This window comes from Rattus norvegicus, chromosome 16, assembly GCF_036323735.1.
Source record: "Rattus norvegicus strain BN/NHsdMcwi chromosome 16, GRCr8, whole genome shotgun sequence".
Classification (NCBI taxonomy): Eukaryota; Metazoa; Chordata; class Mammalia; order Rodentia; family Muridae; genus Rattus; species Rattus norvegicus.
Window position 1 is genome coordinate 27,936,319 of NC_086034.1, and position 9,804 is coordinate 27,946,122.

Here is a 9,804-nt window from a genome sequence, read left to right on the forward strand (position 1 = left end):
GTTTTTTCCATCTGAAGGTGCAAAGTCAAATCATCTGTCTCTCCTTTGAAAGCAGCTTGAAGAAATAGCACAATTTTGATAGTGGAAAGGTCTTTGTTTTGTAGAGTGATGTAGCATTTTATTCAAACAGTTCAGAAGCAATTCAATCATTTGCAAACATTGTCTTCATAATGCAAAAGCTATTGTTGCTACTAATTCACTTGAAATCATATTGTTCTGATAGTTGCTTCTTGGAAGTCAAGACTTCTTTTTCAAATACAAAATGTGGGATGAAAATTACTTTTTAATAAACAGGTTAACTGTATGTGCAAATCTTTGAAATCATTACAGTAAATCTTAGGTCCTAAACAGCCTAGTGATATAAACCTTTTATGTTCAAGGCAAACTTCATGAGTTAGAAAATAAAAGGGAGGGAATTTATACTGCTGCTTGTTTTTGTCTGAGTGACAGATTGGATGGCCATGGGCAATTTCCAAATGTTTGCTGTCATATTTCTGAGTTAATCCACAGTCCTTGAGACAAAATATTATCAAAGATAACTTCATTCTCTGATGCCTAGGAATATATCTTTGCTGAATACAAACTATAAAAATTCAATTACCAAAAGCAAACATAAGGTACAGTGCTCTGAATCATAGAATAATGATTTTGATCATGAAGCTTAAGCAACACCTTCATACTCATATATTAATAAAAGCTAAGTGAGATGCCTCTGTCTGTTGATGCCATACTCAAGCCAGTACACATACTAACTTATCCTAAAAGTTGTAGCTGTCATTTGCTACTTTTTGATTTTTTCTTCCACCCTTCTCCCCTCTTTTTCTCCCATCTAACCCCCTAACACCAGATAAGAGAGGAAAAAAAGGATAGAGGAGAAAGGGGGCAGGATTATTGACTACTTCCTGCTGATTAGGGACATCGAGTTCCTTAGGGCAAGTTTAATCTTTGCTGTCAGAATATCTAATTTCTTCTTATTTCTTCTTTGCACATGACTACTTAATAAATCATGACCAACAGCAACCAACCAGCAACTCACCCCATCTCTCTAGGTTCTAGCATTTACCCCCAGAAAAGTCCCAAGAATTTCCAATGTTATACAATCACATAAACTTTCAGCTGCTGGCAAAATCACACCCCTTCTGGAGCATGAGGCACATCATTGTCAGCTGCTGTGGACAATCTGAAGCAGGCCCATATCCCACACTTGGAATCAAAACAAAAACATATTCTTATACTATTTCTGTGTTTTTCAAAAAGGCCCAAATCATAAATTTGTCACTACAAAAATCAGTTCTATCATTCATTTGATTCAGTGCTGTCAGATGTCCCTAAGTGTCAAGTTATCGTCCTGAGTGATGATGGAACACCCCTTTATTTATGCCAGAAGTCTTAATTCTTGAATGGAGTTCCAGAGGAAGGCATGTATCAAACCAAGCTGGTGAATATTTTTTTTCCAAATAGGGAGAAGAAACAACAGGCAAACAAGAGCAAGCACAACTTTAACTGTGTCTATTCTCTGAGCTTCTCTCTTCTGGCAGGAACTTCCATGCATGAGGTGAGCACTCCCTTTACTCTGGCCCCTGTGGCAGAGTAGGAATAAGTAGAAATCACTTAGGACCAGAGTCTTCTCTTTAGAGGAAGTTTTGAGGGAACACTGTCTCTTGCCTGCCCTTCCTGATGGGCAAAGTAAAAAGAAACCCATACTGTGAATGCTCCTATAATATGGAGCCCAGTCTTAATCTCATAGTCCCTGTTCTGTGATACGATAGAGGCAGGTGGTGCCCATCATACTACTTGAGCATCAATCATGTTATTCCTGATAGCTTTAATGACTGTTTGAAGCCCAAGATTATCAGTCTTCATCTACTAGCTTCTCACCGTGAGTTTACATAAAAATAGTCTTTGTCCCCTTAGTGTGAATGCTCAGCTGTAACATGCAGAGTGTGATTTGTGAGGGGTATTCGTGTCTTCCAGAGTGAGAAGTATGAACCTAGGTCTGAATGTTGACCTACAGGGCCTAGGCTGGATTCAGCAGCCTTCCTGTCTTCTCCACCCAGCACCAATTAGTAGATCATAAACTCAGTCAGCTGTAAGTGATCCTTGTTCATTTCTCTGAACTTTCTCTATACCTTTAAAAGAAACTTTATACAGTCTCTCTCCCTGCCTATAGATCATGATGTAGTTCTCAGCCACTGCTCCAGTGTCCGCCTGCATGCCACCATCACGATGATAATGGATTAAACCTCTGAAACTAGGAACTTAAAGGATGTGGGATCAAGGAGGACAACTTGGCAGCAGTGGCCCTTGAACCAACCAGCAACAGTGAATGCAGTCATCCCAGCAGTAGTAAGATCCAAGCCAGATTGACTGGGCTGCTTTGACCCAAACTTGGATTGCACAAAGAGAAGCCTCGGGATAGCAAAGCATTGTAGAACAACCACCAGGAATGGTGCCAAGTGGACAGGATATGTCTACAATGGAGTCTGGTCCCAATAATCATGGGACTTTTCAAGGGGATTCAAATTTAACACAATGTGGCAACCAGAATGGGGAATGCACCAGCAGCACCAACACCCGCCCCCCCCCCCAGATCAGACATAGATGCCACCAACACCAGACCCAGTGGACATTGTGACTGTGTAGGTGAAACCGGATTTTAAAAATTGTGTAAAGAGGTGTCTTTTTCCAAATGCTGCTCCAGGTTACTTAATAGGATTTCTTTGTATTACTTTTTTTTCAAGAAATAGTACTTAATTAGGCTGTAAATATGCCATTCTCTTTCAGCTGTAATGGTCTCAAAATTATTCTTGAATGTCCTGTGATGTCAATAAAGCTCACACACACACAAAATCACACACATAAACAGAGAGAGAGAGAGAGTGAGGGGAAGGGGGGAGAGAGGGGAGAGAGGGAGGGAGGGGGGAGAACAAAAACCTGAGAACCAGCAAGAATTCTCAGTGGGTAGAGTTTTCCAATTTTCCACAGAGGCTGGTGTGATAGTTTGTATATGCTTGGTCCAGGAAATGGAACTATTAGAAGGTGTGGCCCTGTTGTAGAGGTGTGGCCTTGTTGGGTGTCACTGTGGGTGTAGGCTTTGATACCATCATCCTAGCTGCCCGGAAATGAGTATTCTGCTAGGAGCCTTCAGATGAAGATGTAGAACTCTCAGCCCCTTCTGCACCATGCCTGCCTGGATGCTGCCATGTTCCTGCCTTGATGATAATGGACTGAACCTCTGAACCTGTAAGCCAGCCCTAATTAAATGGCGTCCTTATAAGAGTTGCCTTGGTCATGGTGTCTGTTCACAGCAGTAAAACCTTAACTAAGTCATTGGTACCTGAATTCCATCCTCAGGACTTACACAACCTCACCCATAGATTGACCTCTGATGTCCACAGGCACACTGTGGTACACATGCAGCCACATGTACACACACACAACTCAAACAATGTAGCATATTAATGTAAAAAGTTTGCTTTGAAGTTGAGTTGCAATTCCTCTCTTGTAACAAGAGACACCACACCATGAGACCTAGAGAAAAAAATGAGCTATTTCCTTAGCAGGAAATTGTGAGGCAATTATTGCTAAATGTTTTCTAGTAGATAATTCTGAAGATGAACCAAGTGAGTTTTGCCATGATTTGGCTATTGCCAAAAAATGGAGTTGATTCAGCAACTGTGTCTTAGTATTTGCTTAAGACATAGAAAAAAGGGATGGTCTTAGGGCTGTAACTGCAGAGAAGAGTAGCAGTCGTTCAGGTGCTTTGTTTCCACAGAGCTGAGACTGCAGTGCCGAGCTGTACAACACTGTTGAGGGCTCTTCTATCTGTCTCTATGCCCAAACCTGACTAAGGAATGGCCTTGTGCTTTCACACCATCTACAGTCACTCAGACCTGTGACAGTTGTCTGAAGTGCATTGCAGTCCATTTTTGCCCCATGACAGCCTGCTTCAAACTCAGTTGGTAATTGTTAGGGTTGCATGTTTTTCTCAGTAAGCATCCTTGGAGGTTTTTTGGTTTTTATTAAGACATTTTACATTTCATCATTAAGCATATTTTCTGCAATATTCAAAAACATTTTTGGGAAAAATGAAATTCCTTTCTCTCTGAGAAGTGTTTTGACCACAAGTGGATAGTAACATTACATTAATTCATTATACAGCTACACTCTAATGACTGGCACAAAGCCTCATTTTTTAGTCTTACTCATCTATCTTATTCTCAGGAGAAATGCTTTTTTGTTTGTTGGTTTTCAAGACCAAGCTCCCCTATACAGCCCTGGCTGTCCTGCAACTTGCTCTGTAGACCAGAGAGCCATTGAACTCAGAGATCCAGATGCCTCTGCCTCCAGATGCTGGGATTAAAGGCCTGCTGCTACCGCCTGGCTGAGAAATGTCCTCAGGCACTCTAGTTAAAGCCTGAAATAATGAACACTCAAACTCTATGTATAATTTTTCCCTACACACACACACACACACACACACACACACACACACACAGAGAGAGAGAGAGACAGAGGGAGACAGAGAGAGACAGAGAGAGACAGAGACAGAGAGAGACAGAGAGAGACAGAGACAGAGAGAGACAGAGAGACAGAGAGAGAGAGAGGTTTCACACCTTTACATCTTTATTTAAAAGGAGCATTCTGTGCCTTCTTCTCATTGAAATATTTGAATATTATCATCTTTGCACTTCGAATCCATCTTTGAGTCAAATAAAGTCTGCTTAACCCCAGACCCAGCAAAGTCTGAGCTGTTCACTGTCTCTCTGACAGCAGCCGAGAGAGCAGATAATATGAGATTACTATGTTTTTACTTTGTCCTATTTCCTGGACTTCTGGACCTTTAGACTCTTTACACTCAAAATTTCCCTCAACTCGAACATTCTGATCACTATATTTTATTAAATATATTTAGTAATTTCAGATTTCTTATATGGGAAATTCTAAAAGCATCTACATAAAAACCTCTCCAAGGGGGTTGGGATTTATCTCAGTGGTAGAGCGGTTGCCTAGCAAGCACAAGGACCTGGGTTCCGTCCTTAGCTCAAAAAAAAAAAAAAAAAAAAAAAAAAAAAAACCTCTCCAAGCTATATCATTCCTGACTTGTGTCTTTAACTATATCCTTTGTTATTCCCTCATATGCCTCCCTTCAATTTATTTATATTTAAATACTCACAAAAGTCAACACGTATTTGATGGGTACTCATGACATACCAAGCAAGTTTGTAATTACTGTGTTACTGCATTATAAAGTCTTTGCCTTCATAGAGCTGGAAATCCAGAGAGATTATATGAAACACTATTGCTTCTCTCTTTAGTCTCTCTTTGTCCTCTGAAGGGAAAAAAGGGCTTTATAATAAACACACTCACTTACTCCAATTGCCTCCTCTTCTGCCAATATGGTGTCTTTACCAGGGCATGTCATCATAACCCATCTCACCGAGTGTGTAGCTATTGATTTTATAATTTTTTTTCTTATAGCTAAGAAGCAAAGAACATCAGAAGTATCTCTTGGAGAACAAGAGAAGACCTTAGCTTTTTTTTTTTTTTATTATCTTGAGTATTTCTTATATACATTTCGAGTGTTATTCCCTTTCCAGGTATCCGGGCAAACATCCCCCTCCCCCCTCCCCTTCCTTATGGGTGTTCCCCTCCCAACCCTCGCCCCATTGCCGCCCTCCCCCCACCAGTCTAGTTCACTGGGAGTTCAGTTTTAGCAGGACCCAGGGCTTCCCCTTCCACTGGTGCCCTTACTAGGACATTCATTGCTACCTATGAGGTCAGAGTCCAGGGTCAGTTCATGTATAGTCTTTAGGTAGTGGCTTAGTCCCTGGATGCTCTGGTTGCTTGGCATTGTTGTACATATGGGGTCTCGAGCCCCTTCAAGCTCTTCCAGTTCTTTCTCTGATTCCTTCAACGGGGGTCCTATTCTCAGTTCAGTGGTTTGCTGCTGGCATTCGCCTCTGTATTTGCTGTATTCTGGCTGTGTCTCTCAGGAGCAATCTACATCCGGCTCCTGTCAGTCTGCACTTCTTTGCTTCATCCATCTTGTCTAATTGGGTGACTGTATATGTATGGGCCACATGTGGGGCAGGCTCTGAATGGGAGTTCCTTCAGTCTCTGTTTTAATCTTTGCCTCTCTCTTCCCTGCCAAGGGTATTCTTGTTCCCCTTTTAAAGAAGGAGTGAAGCATTCACATTTTGATCATCCATCTTGAGTTTCATTTGTTCTAGGCATCTAGGGTAATTCAAGCATTTGGGCTAATAGCCACTTATCAATGAGTGCATACCATTTATGTCTTTCTGTGATTGGGTTAGCTCACTCAGGATGGTATTTTCCAGTTCCAACCATTTGCCTACGAATTTCATAAAGTCGTTGTTTTTGATAGCTGAGTAATATTCCATTGTGTAGATGGACCACATTTTCTGTATCCATTTCTCTGTTGAAGGGCATCTGGGTTCTTTCAAGCTTCTGGCTATTATAAATAAGGCTGCAATGAACATAGTGGAGCACGTGTCTTTTTTATATGTTGGGGCGTCTTTTGGGTATATACCCAAGAGAGGTACAGCTGGATCCTCCGGCAGTTCAACGTCCAATTTTCTGAGGAACCTCCAGACTGATTTCCAGAATGGTTGTACCAGTATGCAATCCCACCAACAATGGAGGAGTGTTCCTCTTTCTCCACATCCTCGCCAGCATCTGTTGTCCCCTGAGTTTTTGATCTTAGCCATTCTCACTGGTGTGAGGTGAAATCTCAGGGTTGTTTTGATTTGCATTTCCCTTATGACTAAAGATGTTGAACATTTCTTTAGGTGTTTCTCAGCCATTCGGTATTCCTCAGCTGTGAATTCTTTGTTTAGCTCTGAACCCCATTTTTTAATAGGGTTATTTGTTTCCCTGCGGTCTAACTTCTTGAGTTCTTTGTATATTTTGGATATGAGCCCTCTATCAGTTATAGGATTGGTAAAGATGTTTTCCCAATCTGTAGGTTGCCGTTTTGTCCTAACCACAGTGTCCTTTGCCTTACAGAAGCTTTGCAGTTTTATGAGATCCCATTTGTCGATTCTTGATCTTAGAGCGTAAGCCATTGGTGTTTTGTTTAGGAAATTTTTTCCAGTGCCCATGTGTTCGAGATGCTTCCCTAGTTTTTCTTCTATTAGTTTGAGTGTGTCTGGTTTGATGTGGAGGTCCTTGATCCACTTGGACTTAAGCTTTGTACAGGGTGATAAGCATGGATCGATCTGCATTCTTCTACATGTTGCCCTCCAGTTGAACCAGCACCATTTGCTGAAAATGCTATCTTTTTTCCATTGGATGGTTTTGGCTCCTTTGTCAAAAATCAAGTGACCATAGGTGTGTGGGTTCATTTCTGGGTCTTCAATTCTATTCCATTGGTCTATCTGTCTGTCTCTGTACCAATACCATGCAGTTTTTATCACTATTGCTCTGTAATACTGCTTGAGTTCAGGGATAGTGATTCCCCCTGAAGTCCTTTTATTGTTGAGGATAGCTTTAGCTATCCTGGGTTTTTTGTTATTCCAGATGAATTTGCAAATTGTTCTGTCTAACTCTTTGAAGAATTGGATTGGTATTTTGATGGGGATGGCATTGAATCTGTAGATTGCTTTTGGTAAAATGGCCATTTTTACTATATTAATCCTGCCAATCCATGAGCATGGGAGATCTTTCCATCTTCTGAGGTCTTCTTCAATTTCCTTCTTCAGTGTCTTGAAGTTCTTATTGTACATATCTTTTACTTGCTTTGTTAAAGTCACACCGAGGTAGTTTATATTATTTGGGTCTATTATGAAGGGTGTCGTTTCCCTAATTTCTTTCTCGGATTGTTTCTCTTTTGTATAGAGGAAGGCAACTGATTTATTTGAGTTAATTTTATACCCAGCCACTTTGCTGAAGTTGTTTATCAGCTTTAGTAGTTCTCTGGTAGAACTTTTGGGATCACTTAAATATACTATCATGTCATCTGCAAATAGTGATATTTTGACTTCTTCTTTTCCGATCTGTATCCCCTTGACCTCCTTTTGTTGTCTGATATCTCTGGCTAGAACTTCAAGAACTATATTGAATAAGTAGGGAGAGAGTGGGCAGCCTTGTCTAGTCCCTGATTTTAATGGGATTGCTTCAAGTTTCTCTCCATTTAGTTTAATGTTAGCAACTGGTTTGCTGTATATGGCTTTTACTATGTTCAGGTATGGGCCTTGAATTCCTATTCTTTCCAGGACTTTTATCATGAAGGGGTGTTGAATTTTGTCAAATGCTTTCTCAGCATCTAATGAAATGATCATGTGGTTTTGTTCTTTCAGTTTGTTTATATAATGGATCACGTTGATGGTTTTCCGTATATTAAACCATCCCTGCATGCCTGAGATGAAGCCTACTTGAGCATGGTGGATGATTGTTTTGATGTGCTCTTGGATTCGGTTTGCCAGAATTTTGTTGAGTATTTTTGCGTCAATATTCATAAGGGAAATTGGTCTGAAGTTCTCTTTCTTTGTTGTGTCTTTGTGTGGTTTAGGTATAAGAGTAATTGTGGATTCGTAGAAGGTATTCGGTAGTGATCCATCTGTTTCAATTTTGTGGAATAGTTTGGATAATATTGGTATGAGGTCTTCTATGAAGGTTTGATAGAATTCTGCACTAAACCCGTCTGGACCTGGGCTCCTTTTGGTTGGGAGACCTTTAATGACTGCTTCTATTTCCTTAGGAGTTATGGGGTTGTTTAACTGGTTTATCTGTTCCTGATTTAACTTTGGTACCTGGTATCTGTCTAGGAAATTGTCCATTTCCTGAAGATTTTCAAGTTTTGTTGAATATAGGTTTTTATAGTAAGATCTGATGATTTTTTGAATTTCCTCTGAATCTGTTGTTATGTCTCCCTTTTCATTTCTGATTTTGTTAATTTGGATGCACTCTCTGTGTCCTCTCGTTAGTCTGGCTAAGGGTTTATCTATCTTGTTGATTTTCTCAAAGAACCAACTTTTGGTTCTGTTGATTCTATCTATGGTCCTTTTTGTTTCTACTTGGTTGATTTCGGCTCTGAGTTTGATTATTTCCTGCCTTCTACTCCTCCTGGGTGTATTTGCTTCTTTTTGTTCTAGAGCTTTTAGGTGTGCTGTCAAGCTGCTGACATATGCTCTTTCCTGTTTCTTTCTGCAGGCACTCAGAGCTATGAGTTTTCCTCTTAGCACAGCTTTCATTGTGTCCCATAAGTTTGGGTATGTTGTACCTTCATTTTCATTAAATTCTAAAAAGTTTTTAATTTCTTTCTTTATTTCTTCCTTGACCAGGTTATCATTGAGTAGAGCATTGTTCAATTTCCAAGTATATGTGGGCATTCTTCCTTGATTTTTATTCAAGACCAGTTTTAGGCCGTGGTGGTCCGATAGCACGCATGGGATTACTTCTATCTTTCTGTACCTGTTGAGGCCCGTTTTTTGACCAATTATATGGTCAATTTTGGAGAAAGTACCATGAGGAGCTGAGAAGAAGGTATATCCTTTTGCTTTAGGATAGAATGTTCTATAAATATCCGTTAAGTCCATTTGGCTCATGACTTCTCTTAGTCTGTCTACATCTCTGTTTAATTTCTGTTTCCATGATCTGTCCATTGATGAGAGTGGGGTGTTGAAATCTCCCACTATTATTGTGTGAGGTGCAATGTGTGTTTTGAGCTTTAGTAAGGTTTCTTTTACATATGTAGGTGCCCTTGTATTTGGGGCATAGATATTTAGGATTGAGAGTTCATCTTGGTGGATTTTTCCTTTGATGAATATCAAGTGTCCTTCC

The 9,804-nt window shown here is 40.3% G+C and overlaps 1 pseudogene; it reads left to right on the forward strand.

The window, feature by feature from the left end:
• Window positions 1-2,266: 2,266 nt before the first annotated feature.
• On the forward strand, window positions 2,267-2,601 carry LOC134482568 (arginine/serine-rich protein PNISR-like; annotated as a pseudogene).
• Window positions 2,602-9,804: the final 7,203 nt, after the last annotated feature.